Source organism: Chiloscyllium plagiosum, unplaced genomic scaffold (genome assembly GCF_037043375.1).
Source record: "Chiloscyllium plagiosum isolate Xiang-an unplaced genomic scaffold, Cpla_swu_hap1 HiC_scaffold_39, whole genome shotgun sequence".
NCBI classification, from domain to species: Eukaryota; Metazoa; Chordata; class Chondrichthyes; order Orectolobiformes; family Hemiscylliidae; genus Chiloscyllium; species Chiloscyllium plagiosum.
Window position 1 is genome coordinate 47,862,975 of NW_028270177.1, and position 19,966 is coordinate 47,882,940.

The following is a 19,966-nucleotide window of genomic DNA, read 5'->3' on the forward strand; positions in this document are numbered from 1 at the left end:
TGTCACATTTTGTCAGTAATTCCGACCTTCCCATTTGTCATTCCAGCTCCAATTATTTTAATAAATCCCTGAATACAAGGACACATTTGAAAAACTCACTGGGTCCCCGATCAAACTGGTCCCTTTGCCTCCAGGCTGATAGATAATGGGTTTGTATTCCTTCCTCACAGTTAACGTAGTGACCATCTACGTCCTGCTTTATAAAGATTGTGGATTGTCTCCATGTGTCAGACATTACCTGGGGGCCATGGCAGCGGCGGATCTCCTGGTCATTATCCTCGACCTGATACTGAGACACATTCCCATTGTTTATCGGGAACAGTTTTATTTCCTGTACTCCGTCCCTGTGTGTAATATCCACGCCGACCTGCTTTATGCAGCCACTGACTGCTCTTTCTGGTTCACCATCACTTTCACCTTTGATCGGTTTGTGGCCATGTATTGCCAGAAGCTGAAAAGTAAATATTGCAGTGAGAAAATGGCGGCTGTGGTTCTGGGAGCAGTGACTGTGCTGAGCTGTTTAAAGAACATTTCCTGGTATTTTATGCTCACGGCTCGGTATTGGCTGATGAACGCCCCCAGTATTGTGATGGAACAGACGCTGTTCTATTCTCCAGTGTCTGGGCCACAATCGAGTCCCTCCACCACATTCTAACCCCGTGTGTCCCATTTCTCCTGATCCTGCTGCTCAATGTTCTCACCGTCAGACACATTGTAGTGACCAGCAGAGCCCACAGGAGACTCCGTGCTCACACCAATGGGGACGCTCAGTCTGACACAGAAATGAGAAACCGAAAAAAATCCATCATTTTACTGTTTGTGATCTCGGCCAATTTCATCCTGTTATGGTCAACGTTAATGCTGTATTCTATATGGTACCGGATGGACGATATTGGGTATTACTCTGTGTACCTCGATAATTTTGTGGGGGAATTGGGCTTCATGCCGCAGCTCCTCAGTTGCTGCACAAACACCGCAATTTATGCCGTGACCCAGACTAAGTTCAGGCAGCAGCTGAAGAATGTGCTGAAATATCCCTTCACCCAAATCCATCCATCCATCAAATTCCCTCATTAATCAATCCATCCAAGATTTTCTCATTTCAGTTCAGTGTTTCAGCGATGGAGCAGCCTGTCGCTATGGTAACAGACTGAGGGTCGCGCTGGTTTGTCCATCCTTATCCCACAGGGGGGTTACAGAGAAACATTTCAATGTTTCTCACAACTCAGGGGCAAGTGAGAAAAGGCACCATCCCACTAACTGTATCCATCACTTTCATTTGTAAACAATAAAAATGTTGATTAAAGCGTGCCAAGCAGCAGAGTGACCGATGTTGTTGTGTGTCTTTGTGTTGGAGAAGCTGAGCTGGAGAGAGACAGACTCAGCCCCAAATCCTGGTCCTCAGGGAAGGGGAGGGCACCACGCTCTGAGCTCAGGAGCTGGGATTAACTCCCTCTGTCCTTACTTTCCCTTCTGGGTCTCCCACTCCAACTTGGCTCTCAGCAGAACTCACCTTGCTCCCTTTGTCCCTCTCCCTCCATATATCCCTCCCACTCTCACACTGCACTGCTATTTCTCTCTCCTTTTCCCATTTACACACTCAATTCCACTGTCCTTGCCTTCCCCAATCTCATTCACTCTCTCTCCATCTTGTGATCATAACCTCCCAATGTTACTGTCTTCCTCGAATCCTTTGGTGCTGGGGGAAGAGAAGAGGGTTGTCGATCTTCAGGCCGATGTGAGGGAACAGAGATTGGGACGAAATGTCAGGCCATTGCCAGGGCAACAGTATGGAGCTTTGGACAAACGCCATTGCTCGGGGACATAGTGGGTGTGAGAACGTGAGCCGGTACTAGGGGGTAACAGGTGGAGTGGCACCGTAGGCTGGGGCAGAGACTGGTACAACAGGATATCATAAACATAACACATTGTGTGGGACATACCGTCTGTTACTCAGGGAATAGAATGGGGATGGGGATATAGGCCATTCAGCGGGGATCAACTAGATTGGTGTTCACAGGCAGGAGCTCAGTTTAAGGTGTGTGAGGGGTGTGATGGTAGGAGACTGCGTGGGCGTGTGAGCGTGATGCTGGGGGAGTGTGCGAGGGAGTGAACGTGACGGTAGGGGAGTGTGTGGGAGAATGGGGGATTATTTAGTGGTGACCGTGAAGGTGAGGATGGTGTGGTGCAGTGTGTGGGGATGAGTGTGATGGTGGGGATTGTGTGGGGCAGTGTGGGTGAGGGTGGTGGAGTGTGTGGGGGTGAGCGTGATGGTGGGGGTAGTGTGGGGCAGTGTATGATGGTGATGGAGAATGTGGGGATGAGCGTGACGGTGAGGGTGGTGGGGGCAGTGTGTATGGTGGTGGTGGAGTGTGGGGGTGAGCGTGACGGTGGGGGTGGTGTGGGGCAGTGTGTGATGGTGGTGGAGAGTGTGGGGGTGAGCGTGACGGTAAGGGTGGTGGGGGCAGTGTGTATGTTGGTGGTGGAGTGTGTGGGGGTGAGCGTGACGGTGGGGGTGGTGTGGGGCAGTGTGTGTGAAGGTGGTGGAGAGTGTGTGGGTGAGCGTGACGGTGGGGGTGGTGTGGGGCAAGATGTGTGAGGATGGCGGAGTGTGTGGGGGTGAGGGTGATGGTGGGGGTGGTGTGGGGCAGTGTGTGTGAGGGCGGTGGAGAGTGTGGGGGTGAGCGTGACGGTGGGGGTGGTGTGGGGCAGTGTGTGTGAAGGTGGTGGAGAGTGTGGGTGTGAGCGTGACGGTGGGGGTGGTGTGGGGCAGTGTGTGTGAGGGTGGTGGAGAGTGTGGGGGTGAGCGTGACGGTGGGGGTGGTGTGGGGCAGTGTGTGTGAGGGTGGTGGAGAGTGTGGGGGTGAGCGTGACGGTGGGGGTGGTATGGGGCAATGTGTGTGAGGATGGCGGAGTGTGTGGGGGTGAGGGTGATGGTGGGGGTGGTGTGGGGCAGGATGTGTGAGCTTGGTGGAGTGTGTGGTGGTTAGCGTGATGGTGAGGGTGGTGTGGGGCAGTGTGTGTGATGGTGTGGAACAGTATGCGTGAGTTTGGTGGAGTGTGTGGTGTTGAGTGTGACGGTGAAGGTGGTGTGGGGCAGTATGTGTGAGTTTGGTGGAGTGTGTGGTGTTGAGTGTGACGGTGAAGGTGGTGTGGGGCAGTATGTCTGAGTTTGGTGGAGTGTGTGGGGGTGAGCGTGACGGTGGGGGCGGTGTGGGGCAGTGTGTGTGAGGGTGGTGGAGAGTGTGGGGGTGAGCGTGACGGTGGGGGTGGTGTGGGGCAGTGTGTGTGAGGGTGGAGGAGTGTGTGGGGGTGCGCGTGATGGTGGGGGCGGTGTGGGGCAGTGTGTGTGAGGGTGGTGGAGAGTGTGGGGGTGAGCGTGACGGTGGGGGTGGTGTGGGACAATGTGTGTGAGGGTGGAGGAGTGTGTGGGGGTGCGCGTGATGGTGGGGGTGGTGTGGGGCAATATGTGTGAGTTTGGTGGAGTGTGTGGTGGTTAGCGTGACGGTGAGGGTGGTGTGGGGCTGTGTGTCTAATGGTGGTGGAGTGTGTGGGGTGAGCGTGATGGTGGAAGTAGTGTGGTGCATTGTGTGACGTAGTGAGTGTGAGTTGGTCAGGGTGTTGGTGATGGAGTGAGTGTGAGGGGGTCAGTGTGTTGGTGATGGAGTGACTGTGAGGGGGTCAGAGTGACAGTGATGGAGTGAGTGTGAGAGGGTCAGGGTGACAGTGATGGAGTGAGTGTAAGGGGATAAGGGTGACGGTGATGGAGTGAGTGTGAGGGGGTCAGGGTGTCTGTGATGGAATGAGTGTGAGGGGGTCAGGGCAGTGGGGATGGAGTGAGTTTGGGGAGATGAGTGTGATGGTGATGGAGGGAGTGTGAGGACATCAGGGTGATGGTGATGGAGTGAATGTGAGTGGGTCAGTGTGACGGTGTTGGAGTGAGTGTGAGGGGAACAGGGTGAGGATGATGGAGTGAGTGTGAGGGGGTCAGGATGAGGATGATGGAGTGAGTGTGAGGGGGTCAGGATGACGGTGATGGAGTGAGTGTGAGGGGGTCTGGGTGACGGTGATCGAGTGAGTATGAGGCGGTCTGGGTGACGGTGAGGGAGCATGTGTGAGGGGGTCAGAGTGACGGTGAAGGAGTGAGAGTGAGGGGATCAAGGTGACGGTGATGGAGTGAGTGTGAGGGGGTCAGTGTAACCGTGATGGAGTGAGTATGAGGGGATAGCTGTGACGGTGATGGAGTAAGTGTGAAGGGGTTAGTGTGACTGTGATCACGTGAGTGTGCGGTGGTCAGGTTGACGGTGATGGCGTGAGTGAGAGGGGTTCATGGTGATGGTGATGGAGCGAGTGTGAGGGGGTCGGGGTGACTGTGAATAAGTGGGTGTGATGGTATCAGTGTGACAATGAAGGAGTGAGTGTGAGGGGTTCACAGTGACAGTGATGGAGCGAGGGTGAGGAGGTAAAGGTGATGGTGATGGAGCGAGTGTGAGGGGGTCAGTGGGACTATTATGGATTGAGTGTGAGGGGATTAGTGTGAAGTTGATGGAGTGAGTACGAGAGGGGCAGGGTGACGGTGATGGAGTGAGTGTGAGGGGGTCATGGTGACGGTGATGGAGTGAGTGTGAGGGGGTCAGTGTGATGGTGATGGAGTGAGTGTGAGGGGTTCAGTTTGTCGGTAATGGAGTGAGTGTGAGGATGTCAGGATGACGGTGATGGAGTGAATGTGAGGGGGCCAGTTTGACGGTGATGGAGTGAGTGTGAGGGGGTCAGGGTGACGGTGATGGAGTGAGTGTGAGCGGGTCAGTGTGACGCTGATGGAGTGAGTTTCATGGAGTCTGTGACGGAGATTGAGTGAGTGTGAGGGGGTCAGAGTGACAGTTAAAGAGAGAGTGTGAGGGGGTCAGGGTGACGGTGATGGAGTGAGTGTGAGGGGTCAGGGGGAAGGTGATGGAGTGAGTGCGAGGGGATCAGGGTGACAGTGATGGAGTGAATGTGAGGGGATCAGGGTGACGGTGATGGAGTGAGTGTGAGGGGGTCAGTGTGACTGATGGAGTGAGTATGTGGGAGTCAGGGTGACTGTGATAGAGTGAGTGTGAGGAGGTCAAGGTGACAGTGATGGAATGAGTGTGAGCGGGTCAGTGTGACGGTGATGGAGTGAGTGTGTGGGAGTCAGTGTGACGGTGATGGAGTGAGTGTGAGGGGGTCAGTGTGACGTTGATAGAGTGAGTGTGAGGGGGTAAAAGTGACGGAGAAGGAGTGAGTGTGAGCGGGTCAGGGTGACGGTGATGGAGTGAGTGTGAGGGGGTCAGTGTGACTGTGATGGAGTGTGTGCGAGAGGGTCAGGGTAACGTTGATGGAGTGAGTATGTGGGAGTCAGGGTGACTGTGAAAGAGTAAGTGTGAGGAGGTCAAGGTGACAGTGATGGAATGAGTGTGAGCGGGTCAGGGTGACGGTGATGGAGTGAGTGTGAGGGGGTCAGTGTGATGGTGATGGAGTGAGTGTGTGGGAGTCAGTGTGACGGTGATGGAGTGAGTGTGAGGGGGTCAGTGTGACGTTGATGGAGTGAGTATGTGGGAGTCAGGGTGACTGTGATGGAGTGAGTGTGAGGAAGTCAAGGTGGCAGTGATGGAATGAGTGTGAGCGGGTCAGGGAGACAATGATGGAGTGAGTGTGAGCGGGACAGTGTGAGGGTAATGGAGTGAGTGTGAGGGGGTCAGTGTGACGGAGATTGAGTGAGTGTGAGGGGGTCGAAGTGACGGTTAAAGAGTGAGTGTGAGGGTGTCAAGGTAACGGTGATGGAGTGAGTGTGAGGGGTCAGGGGGAAGGTGATGGAGTGAATGTGATGGGGATCAGGGAGAAAGTGATGGAGTGAGTGTGAGGGGATCAGGGTGACGGTGATGGAGTGAGTGTGCGAGGATCAGCGTCTCGGTGATTGCGTGAGTGTGAGGGGATCAGGGTGACGCTGATTGATGAGTGTGAGGGAATCAGGGTGACGTGATGGATGAGTGTGAGGCGGTCTGGGAGACGGTGATGGAGTGAGTGTGAGGTTGTCAGGGTGAGGGTGATGGAGTGAGTGTGGGAGGTCAGTGTGAGGGTTTTGGAATGAGTGTGATGGTGTCAGTGTGACGCTGACGGTGTGAGTTTAATGGAGTCAATGAGACAGAGATGGAGTGAGTGAGAAGGTGTCAGGGTGAAGGAGAAGGAGTGAGTGTGAGGGGGTCAAAGTGACAGAGAAGGAGTGAGTGTGTCAGGGTCAGGGTGACAGTGATGGAGTGAGTGTGAGAGCATTAGAGTGATTGAGTGAGTGTGCAGGGGTCAGTGTGACAGTGATGGAGTGAGTGTGAGGATGTCAGGGTAACGATGATGAAGTTAGTATGTCGGGGTCAGGGTGACGGTGATGGAGTGAGTGTGTCGGGGAAAGTGTGACGGTGATGGACTGAGTGTGAGGGGTCACGGTGACGATGTTGGAGCGAGTGTGAGGTGTCAGGGAGACGGTGATGGAGTGAGTGAGGGATTCAGGATGACAGCGACCGAGTGAGTGTGAGGGGTTCAGTGTGACTGTAATCACGTGAGTGTGAGGGGGTCAGGGAGACGGTGATGGAGTGAGTGTGCAGGGGACACTGTGACGGTGATGGTGCGAGTGTGAGGGGGACAGGGAGACGGTGATGGAATGAGTGTGAGGTTGTCAGGATGAGGGCGATGGAGTGAGTGTGTGGGGGTCAGTGTGACGGTGATGGAGTGAGTGTGAGGGCGTCAGGGTGAAGGTGAAGGAGTGAGTGTGAGGGGGTCTGGGTAACGGTGATGGAGTGAGTATGAGGGGGTCTGGGTGACGGTGATGGAGTGCGTGTGAGAGGATCAGAGTGATGGAGTGAGTGTGAGGGGTTCACTTTGACGGTGATGGAGTGAGTGTGAGGGGGTCTGTGTGAGCGTGATGGAGTGAGTGTGAGGGGGTCAGTGTGATGGTGATGGAGTGAGTGTGAGGGGTTCAGTTTGACGGTAATGGAGTGAGTGTGAGGATGTCAGGATGACGGTGATGGAGTGAATGTGAGGGGGCCAGTTTGACGGTGATGGAGTGAGTGTGAGGGGGTCAGGGTGACGGTGATGGAGTGAGTGTGAGCGGGTCAGTGTGACGCTGATGGAGTGAGTTTCATGGAGTCAGTGTGACGGAGATTGAGTGAGTGTGAGGGGATCAGAGTGACAGTTAAAGAGTGAGTGTGAGGGGGTCAGGGTGACGGTGATGGAGTGAGTGTGAGGGGTCAGGGGGAAGGTGATGGAGTGAGTGCGAGGGGATCAGGGTGACAGTGATGGAGTGAGTGTGAGGGGATCAGGGTGACGGTGATGGAGTGAGTGTGAGGGGGTCAGTGTGACTGATGGAGTGAGTATGTGGGAGTCAGGGTGACTGTGATAGAGTGAGTGTGAGGAGGTCAAGGTGACAGTGATGGAATGAGTGTGAGCGGGTCAGTGTGACGGTGATGGAGTGAGTGTGAGGGGGTCAGTGTGTCGTTGATGGAGTGAGTGTGAGGGGGTAAAAGTGACGGAGAAGGAGTGAGTGTGAGGGGGTAAAAGTGACGGTGATGGAGTGAGTGTGAGGGGGTCAGTGTGACTGTGATGGAGTGTGTGCGAGAGGGTCAGGGTAACGTTGATGGAGTGAGTATGTGGGAGTCAGGGTGACTGTGAAAGAGTAAGTGTGAGGAGGTCAAGGTGACAGTGATGGAATGAGTGTGAGCGGGTCAGGGTGACGGTGATGGAGTGAGTGTGAGGGGGTCAGTGTGATGGTGATGGAGTGAGTGTGTGGGAGTCAGTGTGACGGTGATGGAGTGAGTGTGAGGGGGTCAGTGTGACGTTGATGGAGTGAGTATGTGGGAGTCAGGGTGACTGTGATGGAGTGAGTGTGAGGAAGTCAAGGTGGCAGTGATGGAATGAGTGTGAGCGGGTCAGGGAGACAATGATGGAGTGAGTGTGAACGGGACAGTGTGAGGGTAATGGAGTGAGTGTGAGGGGGTCAGTGTGACGGAAATTGAGTGAGTGTGAGGGGGTCGAAGTGACGGTTAAAGAGTGAGTGTGAGGGGGTCAGGGTGACGGTGATGGAATGAGTGTGAGGGGTCAATGGGAAGGTGATGGAGTGAATGTGATGGGGATCAGGGTGAAAGTGATGGAGTGAGTGTGAGGGGATCAGCGTCTCGGTGATTGCGTGAGTGTGAGGGGATCAGGGTGACGGTGATTGATGAGTGTGAGGGAATTAGGGTGACGTGATGGATGAGTGTGAGGCGGTCTGGGAGACGGTGATGGAGTGAGTGTGAGGTTGTCAGGGTGAGGGTGATGGAGTGAGTGTGGGAGGTCAGTGTGAGGGTGATGGAATGAGTGTGATGGTGTCAGTGTGACGCTGACGGAGTGAGTTTAATGGAGTCAATGAGACAGAGATGGAGTGAGTGAGAAGGTGTCAGGGTGAAGGAGAAGGAGTGAGTGTGAGGGGGTCAAAGTGACAGAGAAGGAGTTAGTGTGTCAGGGTCAGGGTGACGGTGATGGAGTGAGTGTGAGAGCATTAGAGTGATTGAGTGAGTGTGCGGGGGTCAGTGTGACAGTGATGGAGTGAGTGTGAGGATGTCAGGGTAACGATGATGAAGTGAGTATGTCGGGGTCAGTGTGACGGTGATGGAGTGAGTGTGTCGGGGAAAGTGTGACGGTGATGGACTGAGTGTGAGGGGTCACGGTGACGATGATGGAGCGAGTGTGAGGTGTCAGGGAGACGGTGATGGAGTGAGTGAGGGATTCAGGATGACAGCGACCGAGTGAGTGTGAGGGGTTCAGTGTGACTGTAATCACGTGAGTGTGAGGGGGTCAGGGAGACGGTGATGGAGTGAGTGTGCAGGGGACACTGTGACGGTGATGGTGCGAGTGTGAGGGGGACAGGGAGACGGTGATGGAATGAGTGTGAGGTTGTCAGGGTGAGGGTGATGGAGTGAGTGTGTGGGGGTCAGTGTGACGGTGATGGAGTGAGTGTGAGGGCGTCAGGGTGAAGGTGAAGGAGTGAGTGTGAGGGGGTCAGGGTGACGGTGATGGAGTGAGTGTGAGGGGCTCTGGGTGACGGTGATGGAGTGCGTGTGAGAGGATCAGGGTGATGGAGTGAGTGTGAGGGAGTCATTTGGACGGTTAATGAGTGAGTGGGAGGGGGACAGGGAGACGGTGATGGAGTGAATGTGAGGTTGTCAGGGTGAGGGTGATGAAGTGAGTGTGTGGGGGTCAGTGTGACGGTGATGGAGTGAGTGTGTCGGGGAAAGTGTGACGGTGATGGAGTGAGTGTGAGGGGGACAGGGTGAGGATGATGGAGTGAGTTTGAGAGGGTCAGGGTGACTGTGATGCAGTGAGTGTGAGGGGGACAGGGTGACGGTGAAGGAGTGAGTGTGAGGGGGTCAGTGTGATGGTGATGATGGGAGCGTGAGGGGATAAGTGTGACGATAATGGAGTGACTGTGAGGGGATCAGGGTGAATGTGATGGAATGAGTGTGAAGGGATCTGTGTGATGGTGATAGTATGAGTGTGAGGGAGTCACTTTGACGGTGATGGAGTGAGTGTGAGGTTGTCAGTGTGACTGTGTGAGGGGGTCAAAGTGACAGAGAAGGAGTGAGTGTGTCGGGGTCAGGGTGAAGGTGATGGAGTGAGTGTGTCGGGGAAAGTGTGATGGTGATGGAGTGAGTGTGAGGGGTCACGGTGACGATGATGGAGTGAGTGTGAGGGGGTCAAGGTGACTGTGACGGAGTGTGTGTGAGGGGGGCAGTGTGACGGTGATGGAGTGAGTATGAGGGGGCAGGGTGAGGATGATGGAGCGAGTTTGAGAGGGTCAGGGTGACTGTGATGCAGTGAGTGTGAGTGGGACAGGGTGATGGTGATGGAGTGAGTGTGAGGGGGTCAGGGTGACTGTGATGGAGTGATTGTGAGGAGGGCAGGGTGAGGATGATGGAGTGAGTGTGAGGGGGTCAGGGTGACTGTGATGGAGTGAGTGTGAGGGGGAAAGGGTGAGGATGATGGAGTGAGTTTGAGAGGGTCAGGGTGACTGTGATGCAGTGAGTGTGAGAGGGACAGGGTGACGGTGAAGGCGTGAGTGTGAGGGGGTCAGTGTGCTGGTGATGATGTGAGCGTGAGGGGATAAGTGTGACGATAATGGAGTGACTGTGAGGGGATCAGGGTGCATGTGATGGAGTGAGTGTGAAGGGATCTGTGTGATGGTGATAGTATGAGTGTGAGGGAGTTACTTTGACGGTGATGGAGTGAGTGTGAGGTTGTCAGTGTGACGGTGTGAGGGGGTCAAAGTGACAGAGAAGGAGTGAGTGTGTCAGGGTCAGGGTGACGGTGATGGAGTGAGTGTGAGTGGGTCAGCGTGACGGTGATGGAGTGAGTGTGCGGGGGTCAGTGTGACGGTGATGGAGTGAGTGTGAGGATGTCAGGGTGACAGTGATGGAGTGAGTGTGAGGGGTTCAGTGTGAATTTGAGGGAGTGTGTGATGGAGTCAGTGTGATGGTGATGGATTGAGTGTGAGGTGGTCTGGGAGACAGTGATTGAATGAGTGTGAGGTTGTCAGGGTGAGGGTGATGGAGTGAGTGTGAGGGTGTCAGTGTGACGCTGACGGAGTGAGTTTAATGGAGTCAGTGAGACGGAGATGGAGAGAGTGTGAAGGCGTCAGGGTGAAGGTGAAGGAGTGAGTGTGAGGGGATCAGTGTGACGGTGATGGAGTGAGTGTGAGAGGGACAGAGTGATGGTAAAGGAGTGAGTGTGAGGGGGTCAGAGTGATGGAGTGAGTGTGAGGGAGTCACTTTGACTGTGATGGAGTGCGTGTGAGGGTGTCTGTGTGAGCGTGATGGAGTGAGTGTGAGGGGGTCAGTGTGAGGGCGATGGAGTGAGTGTGAGGGGGTCAGTGTGAGGGAGATGGAGTGAGTGTGAGGATGTCAGGGTGACTGTGATGGAGTGTGTGTGAGGGGGGCAGTGTGACGGTGATGGAGTGAGTGTGAGGGTGACAGGGTGATGTTGATGGAGTGCCCATGAGCGGATGAGTGTGACGGTGATGGAGTGAGTGTGAGGGGGTAAATGTGACTGTGATGGAGTGAGTGTGAGGTGGACAGATTGATGGTGATGGAGTGAGTGTGAGGTTGTCAGGGTGAGGGTGATGGAGTGAGTGTGAGGGGGTCAGTGTGACGGTGATGTAGTGAGTGTGAGGATGTCAGGGTGACGGTGATGGAGTGAGTGTGAGGGGGTCAGGGTGACAGTGATGGAGTGAGTGTGAGGTGGTCTGGGAGACGGTGATGGAGTGAGTGTGAAGGTGTCAGGGTGAAGGTAAAGGAGTGAGTGTGATGGGGTCAAATTGACAGAGAAAGAGTGAGTGTGTCGGGGTCAGGGTGATGGTGATGGAGTGAGTGTGAGGGGGTCTGGGTGACGGTGATGGAGTGATTGTGAGAGCATCAGAGTGATGGAGTGAGTGTGTGGTTGTCGGGGTGAGGTGATGGAGTGAGTGTGAGGGGTTCAGTGTGAGGGAGATATAGTGAGTGTGAGGGTTTCAGTGTGACGCTGATGGAGTGAGTTTAACGGAGTCAGTGAGACGGAGATGGAGCGAGTGTGAAGGTGTCAGGGTGAAGGTAAAGGAGTGAGTGTGAGGGGGTCAAAGTGACAGAGAAGGAGTGAGTGTGTCGGGGTCAGGGTGAAGGTAAAGGAGTGAGTGTGAGGGGGTCAAAGTGACAGAGAAGGAGTGAGTGTGTCGGGGTCAGGGTGACGGTGATGGAGTGAGTGTGTCGGGGAAAGTGTGACGGTGATGGAGTGAGTGTGAGGGGTCACGGTGACGATGATGGTTGCGAGTGTGGGGGTGTCAGGGAGACGGTGATAGAGTGAGTGAGGGATTCAGGATGATGGCGACCGAGTGAGTGTGGGGGGTTCAGTGTGACTGTAATCACATGAGTGTGAGGGGCTCAGGGACCGGTGATGGAGTGAGTGTGCAGGGGTCACTGTGACGGTGATGGTGCGAGTGTGAGGGGGACAGGGAGATGGTGATGGAGTGAGTGTGATGTTGTCAGGGTGAGGGTGATGAAGTGAGTGTGAGGGGGTCAGGGTGATGGGGATGGAGTGATTGTGAGGGGGACTGGGTGACGGTGATGGAGTGCGTGTGAGAGGATCAGGCTGATGGAGTGAGAGTGCGGGGGTCAGTGTGACGGTGATGGAGTGAGTGTGAGGGGGTCTGGGTGACGGTGATGGAGTGCGTGTGAGAGAGTCACTTTGACGTTGATGGAGTGAGTGTGAGATTGTCAGTGTGACGGTGTGAGGGGGTTAAAGTGACAGAGAAGGAGTGAGTGTGTCAGGGTCAGGGTGACGGTGATGGAGTGAGTGTGAGTGGGTCAGCGTGACAGTGATGGAGTGAGTGTGAGAGCATCAGAGTGATGGAGTGAGTGTGTGGGGGTCAGTGTGATGGTGATGGAGTGAGTGTGAGGATGTCAGGGTGACAGTGATGGAGTGAGTGTGAGGGGTTCAGTGTGAATTTGAGGGAGTGAGTGTGAGGGAGTCAGTGTGATGGTGATGGATTGAGTGTGAGGCGGTCTGGGAGACAGTGATGGAATGAGTGTGAGGTTGTCAGGGTGAGGGTGATGGAGTGAGTGTGATGTTGTCAGGGTGAGGGTGATGAAGTGAGTGTGTGGGGGTCAGTGTGACGGTGATGGAGTGAGTGTGAGGGATTCAGGGTAAAGTTGAATGAGTGAGTGTGAGGGGGTCAGGGTGATGGGGATGGAGTGATTGTGAGGGGGACTGGGTGACGGTGATGGAGTGCGTGTGAGAGGATCAGGCTGATGGAGTGAGTGCGGGGGTCAGTGTGACGGTGATGGAGTGAGTGTGAGGGGGTCTGGGTGACGGTGATGGAGTGCGTGTGAGAGAGTCACTTTGACGTTGATGGAGTGAGTGTGAGATTGTCAGTGTGACGGTGTGAGGGGTTTAAAGTGACAGAGAAGGAGTGAGTGTGTCAGGGTCAGGGTGACGGTGATGGAGTGAGTGTGAGTGGGTCAGCGTGACGGTGATGGAGTGAGTGTGAGAGCATCAGAGTGATGGAGTGCGTGTGCGGGGGTCAGTGCGACGGTGATGGAGTGAGTGTGAGGATGTCAGGGTGACAGTGATGGAGTGAGTGTGGGATTCAGGTGATGGTGATGGAGTGAGTGAGGGATTCAGGATGATGGCGACCGAGTGAGTGTGAGGGGTTCAGTGTGACATTAATCACGTGAGTGTGAGGGGGTCAGGGTGAGGGTGATGGAGTGAGTGTGTGGGGGTCAGTGTGATGGTGATGGAGTGAGTGTGAGTGTGTCAGTGTGAAGGTGAATGAGTGAGTGTGAGGGGGTAAATGTGACAGTGATGTAGTGCATCTGAGGGGGTCAGTGTGAGGGTGATGGAGTGAGTGTGAGTGTGTCAGTGTGAAGGTGAAGGAGTGAGTGTGAGCGGGTCAAAGTGACTGAGAAGTAGTGAGTGTATCGGCGTCAGGGTGACGGTGATGAAATGAGTGTGATGGGGTCAGTGTTACGGTGAATGAGTGAGTGTGAGGGGGTCAGGGTGACAGTGATAGAGTGAGTGTGAGGTGTCAGAGTGATGGAGAAGGAGTGAGTGTGTTGGGGTCAGGGTGACGGTGATGGAGTGAGTGTGAGGGGATCAGTGTGACGGTGATGGAGTGAGTGTGAGGGGGTCTGGGTGACTGCGATGGAGTGAGTGTGAGGGGGTCAGTGTGACAGTGATGGAGTGAGTGTGAGGGGGTCTGGGTGATGGTGATGGAGTGCGTGTGAGAGGATCAGGGTGATGGAATAAGTGTGAGGGAGTCACTTTGACGGTGATGGAGTGAGTGTGACGGAGTCTGGGTGACGGTGATGGAGTGAGTGTGAGGATGTCAGGGTGACAGTGATGGAGTGAGTGTGAGGGGTTCAGTGTGAATTTGAGGGAGTGAGTGTGAGGGAGTCAGTGTGATGGTGATGGATTGAGTGTGAGGCGGTCTGAGAGACAGTGATGGAATGAGTGTGAGGTTGTCAGGGTGAGGGTGATGGAGTGAGTGTGAGGGTGTCAGTGTGATGCTGACGGAGTGAGTTTAATGGAGTCAGTGAGACGGAGATGGAGTGAGTGTGAAGGTGTCAGGGTGAAGGTGAAGGAGTGAGTGTGAGGGAATCAGTGTGACGGTGATGGAGTGAGTGTGAGGGGGACAGAGTGATGGTAAAGGAGTGTGTGTGAGGGGGTCAGTGTGATGGTGATGATGTGAGCGTGAGGAGATAGGTGTGACGATAATGGAGTGACTGTGAGGGGATCAGGGTGAATGTGATGGAGTGAGTGTGAGGGGGTTTGTGTCACGGTGATGGAGTGAGTGTGAGGGGGTCAGTGTGATGATGATGGAGTGAGTGTGAAGCGGTCTGGGAGACGGTGATGGAGTGAGAGTGAGGTTGTCAGGGTGAGGGTGATGGAGTGAGTGTGGGGGGTCAGTGTGACGGTGATGGAGTGAGTGTGAGGGGGTAAATGTGACAGTGATGTAGTGCATCTGAGGGGGTCAGTGTGAGGGTGATGGAGTGAGGGTGAAGCGGTCTGGGAGACGGTGATGGAGTGAGTGTGAAGGTGTCAGGGTGAAGGTAAAGGAGTGAGTGTGATGGGGTCAAATTGACAGAGAAAGAGTGAGTGTGTCGGCATCAGCGTGATGGTGATGGAGTGAGTGTGAGGGGTCAGGGTGACGGTGAAGAAGTGAGTGTGAGGGGGTCAGGGTGACGGTGATGAAGTGAGTGTGCGGGTAAATGTGACATTGATGTAATACATCTGAGGGAGTCAGTGTGAGGGTGATGGAATGAGTGTGAGTGTGTCAGTGTGAAGGTGAAGGAGTGAGTGTGAGCGGGTCAAAGTGACTGAGAAGGAGTGAGTGTGTCGGCGTCAGGGTGACGGTGATGAAATGAGTGTGATGGGGTCAGTGTTATGGTGAATGAGTGAGTGCCGAGGGGGTCAGGGTGACGGTGATGGAGTGAGTGTGAGGGGATCAGTGTGACGGTGATGGAGGGAGTGTGAGGGGGTCTGGGTGACTGTGATGGAGTGAGTGTGAGGGGGTCAGTGTGACGGTGATGGAGTGAGTGTGAGGGGGTCTGGGTGATGATGATGGAGTGCGTGTGAGAGATCAGGGTGATGGAGTGAGTGTGAGGGAGTAATTTTGAGGGTGATGGAGTGAGTGTGAGGAACTCTGGGTGACTGTGATGGAGTGTGTGTGAGGGGGGCAGGGTGAGGATGATGGAGTGAGTTTGAGAAGGTCAGGGTGACTGTAATGCAGTGAGTGTGAGGGGGACAGGGTGACAGTGAAGGAGTGAGTGTGAGGGGGTCAGTGTGATGGTGATGATGTGAGCGTGAGGGGATAAGTGTGACGATAATGGAGTGACTGTGAGGGGTCACGGTGACGATGATGCAGTGAGTGTGAGGGGGTCAGGGTGACTGTGATGGAGTGAGTGTGCGGGGGTCAGTATGATGGTGATGGTGTGAATGTGAGGCGGTCAGGGTGAGGGTGATGGAGTGAGTGTGATGGTATCAGTGTGACGCTGACGGAGTGAGTTTAATGGAGTCAGTGAGATGGAAATGGAGTGAGTGTGAAGGTGTCAGGGTCAAGGTGAAGGAGTGAGTGTGAGGGGGTCAAAGTGAAAGAGAAGGAGTGAGTGTGCCGGGGTCAGGGTGATGGTGATGGAGTGAGTGTGGCGGGGAAAGTATGACTGTGATGAAGTGAGTGTAAGGGGGTCACGGTATGATGATGGAGCGAGTGTGAGGGTGTCAGGGAGTCGGTGATGGAGTGAGTGGGAGGGGGTCACGGTGATGGTGATGGAGTGAGTGAGGGATTCAGGATGACGGCGACCGAGTGAGTGTGAGGGGTTCAGTGTGACATTAATCACGTGAGTGTGAGGGGGTCAGGGTGAGGGTGATGGAGTGAGTGTGTGGGGGTCAGTGTGATGGTGATGGAGTGAGTGTGAGTGTGTCAGTGTGAAGGTGAATGAGTGAGTGTGAGGGGGTAAATGTGACAGTGATGTAGTGCATCTGAGGGGGTCAGTGTGAGGGTGATGGAGTGAGTGTGAGTGTGTCAGTGTGAAGGTGAAGGAGTGAGTGTGAGCGGGTCAAAGTGACTGAGAAGGAGTGAGTGTATCGGCGTCAGGGTGACGGTGATGAAATGAGTGTGATGGGGTCAGTGTTACGGTGAATGAGTGAGTGTGAGGGGGTCAGGGTGACAGTGATGGAGTGAGTGTGAGGTGTCAGAGTGATGGAGAAGGAGTGAGTGTGCTGGGGTCAGGGTGACGGTGATGGAGTGAGTGTGAGGGGATCAGTGTGACGGTGATGAAGTGAGTGTGCGGGTAAATGTGACATTGATGTAGTACATCTGAGGGGGTCAGTGTGAGGGTGATGGAATGAGTGTGAGTGTGTCAGTGTGAAGGTGAAGGAGTGAGTGTGAGCGGGTCAAAGTGACTGAGAAGTAGTGAGTGTATCGGCGTCAGGGTGACGGTGATGAAATGAGTGTGATGGGGTCAGTGTTACGGTGAATGAGTGAGTGTGAGGGGGTCAGAGTGACGGTGATGGAGTGAGTGTGAGGTGTCAGAGTGATGGAGAAGGAGTGAGTGTGTTGGGGTCAGGGTGACGGTGATGGAGTGAGTGTGAGGGGATCAGTGTGACGGTGATGGAGTTAGTGTGAGGTTGTCTGGGTGACTGTGATGGAGTGAGTGTGAGGGGATCAGTGTGACAGTGATGGAGTGAGTGTGAGGGGGTCTGGGTGATGGTGATGGAGTGCGTGTGAGAGGATCAGGGTGATGGAATAAGTGTGAGGGAGTCACTTTGACGGTGATGGAGTGATGTGACGGAGCCTGGGTGACGGTGATGGAGTGAGTGTGACGGAGTCTGGCTGAAGGTAAAGGAGTGAGTGTGAGGGGGTCAAAGTGACAGAGAAGGAGTGAGTGTGTCGGGGTCAGGGTGAAGGTGATGGAGTGAGTGTGTCGGGGAAAGTGTGATGGTGATGGAGTGAGTGTGAGGGGTCACGGTGACGATGATGGAGTGAGTGTGAGGGGGTCAAGGTGACTGTGACGGAGTGTGTGTGAGGGGGGCAGTGTGACGGTGATGGAGTGAGTGTGAGGGGGCAGGGTGAGGATGATGGAGCGAGTTTGAGAGGGTCAGGGTGACTGTGATGCAGTGAGTGTGAGTGGGACAGGGTGATGGTGATGGAGTGAGTGTGAGGGGGTCAGGGTGACTGTGATGGAGTGATTGTGAGGAGGGCAGGGTGAGGATGATGGAGTGAGTGTGAGGGGGTCAGGGTGACTGTGATGGAGTGAGTGTGAGGGGGACAGGGTGAGGATGATGGAGTGAGTTTGAGAGGGCCAGGGTGACTGTGATGCAGTGAGTGTGAGAGGGACAGAGTGACGGTGAAGGCGTGAGTGTGAGGGGGTCAGTGTGCTGGTGATGATGTGAGCGTGAGGGGATAAGTGTGACGATAATGGAGTGACTGTGAGGGGATCAGGGTGCATGTGATGGAGTGAGTGTGAAGGGATCTGTGTGATGGTGATAGTATGAGTGTGAGGGAGTCATTTTGACGGTGATGGAGTGAGTGTGAGGTTGTCAGTGTGACGGTGTGAGGGGGTCAAAGTGACAGAGAAGGAGTGAGTGTGTCAGGGTCAGGGTGACGGTGATGGAGTGAGTGTGAGTGGGTCAGCGTGACGGTGATGGAGTGAGTGTGCGGGGGTCAGTGTGACGGTGATGGAGTGAGTGTGAGGATGTCAGATGACAGTGATGGAGTGAGTGTGAGGGGTTCAGTGTGAATTTGAGGGAGTGAGTGTGAGGGTGTCAGTGTGATGGTGATGGATTGAGTGTGAGGCGGTCTGGGAGACAGTGATGGAATGAGTGTGAGGGTGATGGAGTGAGTGTGAGGGAGTCAGGGTGACGGTGAAGAAGTGAGTGTGAGGGGGTCAGCGTGACGGTGATGAAGTGAGTGTGCGGGTAAATGTGACATTGATGTAGTACATCTGAGGGGGTCAGTGTGAGGGTGATGGAATGAGTGTGAGTGTGTCAGTGTGAAGGTGAAGGAGTGAGTGTGAGCGGGTCAAAGTGACTGAGAAGTAGTGAGTGTATCGGCGTCAGGGTGACGGTGATGAAATGAGTGTGATGGGGTCAGTGTTACGGTGAATGAGTGAGTGTGAGGGGGTCAGAGTGACGGTGATGGAGTGAGTGTGAGGTGTCAGAGTGATGGAGAAGGAGTGAGTGTGTTGGGGTCAGGGTGACGGTGATGGAGTGAGTGTGAGGGGATCAGTGTGACGGTGATGGAGTTAGTGTGAGGTTGTCTGGGTGACTGTGATGGAGTGAGTGTGAGGGGATCAGTGTGACAGTGATGGAGTGAGTGTGAGGGGGTCTGGGTGATGGTGATGGAGTGCGTGTGAGAGGATCAGGGTGATGGAATAAGTGTGAGGGAGTCACTTTGACGGTGATGGAGTGATGTGACGGAGCCTGGGTGACGGTGATGGAGTGAGTGTGACGGAGTCTGGCTGAAGGTAAAGGAGTGAGTGTGAGGGGGTCAAAGTGACAGAGAAGGAGTGAGTGTGTCGGGGTCAGGGTGAAGGTGATGGAGTGAGTGTGTCGGGGAAAGTGTGATGGTGATGGAGTGAGTGTGAGGGGTCACGGTGACGAGGATGGAGTGAGTGTGAGGGGGTCAAGGTGACTGTGACGGAGTGTGTGTGAGGGGGGCAGTGTGACGGTGATGGAGTGAGTGTGAGGGGGCAGGGTGAGGATGATGGAGCGAGTTTGAGAGGGTCAGGGTGACTGTGATGCAGTGAGTGTGAGTGGGACAGGGTGATGGTGATGGAGTGAGTGTGAGGGGGTCAGGGTGACCGTGATGGAGTGATTGTGAGGAGGGCAGGGTGAGGATGATGGAGTGAGTGTGAGGGGGTCAGGGTGACTGTGATGGAGTGAGTGTGAGGGGGAAAGGGTGAGGATGATGGAGTGAGTTTGAGAGGGTCAGGGTGACTGTGATGCAGTGAGTGTGAGAGGGACAGGGTGACGGTGAAGGCGTGAGTGTGAGGGGGTCAGTGTGCTGGTGATGATGTGAGCGTGAGGGGATAAGTGTGACGATAATTGAGTGACTGTGAGGGGATCAGGGTGCATGTGATGGAGTGAGTGTGAAGGGATCTGTGTGATGGTGACAGTATGAGTGTGAGGGAGTCACTTTGACGGTGATGGAGTGAGTGTGAGGTTGTCAGTGTGACGGTGTGAGGGGGTCAAAGTGACAGAGAAGGAGTGGGTGTGTCAGGGTCAGGGTGACGGTGATGGAGTGAGTGTGAGTGGGTCAGCGTGACGGTGATGGAGTGAGTGTGCGGGGGTCAGTGTGACGGTGATGGAGTGAGTGTGAGGATGTCAGGGTGACAGTGATGGAGTGAGTGTGAGGGGTTCAGTGTGAATTTGAGGGAGTGAGTGTGAGGGTGTCAGTGTGATGGTGATGGATTGAGTGTGAGGCGGTCTGGGAGACAGTGATGGAATGAGTGTGAGGGTGATGGAGTGAGTGTGAGGGAGTCAGGGTGACGGTGAAGAAGTGAGTGTGAGGGGGTCAGGGTGACGGTGATGAAGTGAGTGTGCGGGTAAATGTGACATTGATGTAGTACATCTGAGGGGGTCAGTGTGAGGGTGATGGAATGAGTGTGAGTGTGTCAGTGTGAAGGTGAAGGAGTGAGTGTGAGCGGGTCAAAGTGACTGAGAAGTAGTGAGTGTATCGGCGTCAGGGTGACGGTGATGAAATGAGTGTGATGGGGTCAGTGTTATGGTGAATGAGTGAGTGTGAGGGGGTCAGGGTGACGGTGATGGAGTGAGTGTGAGGTGTCAGAGTGATGGAGAAGGAGTGAGTGTGATCGGGTCAAAGTGACTGAGAAGTAGTGAGTGTATCGGCGTCAGGGTGACGGTGATGAAATGAGTGTGATGGGGTCAGTGTTAC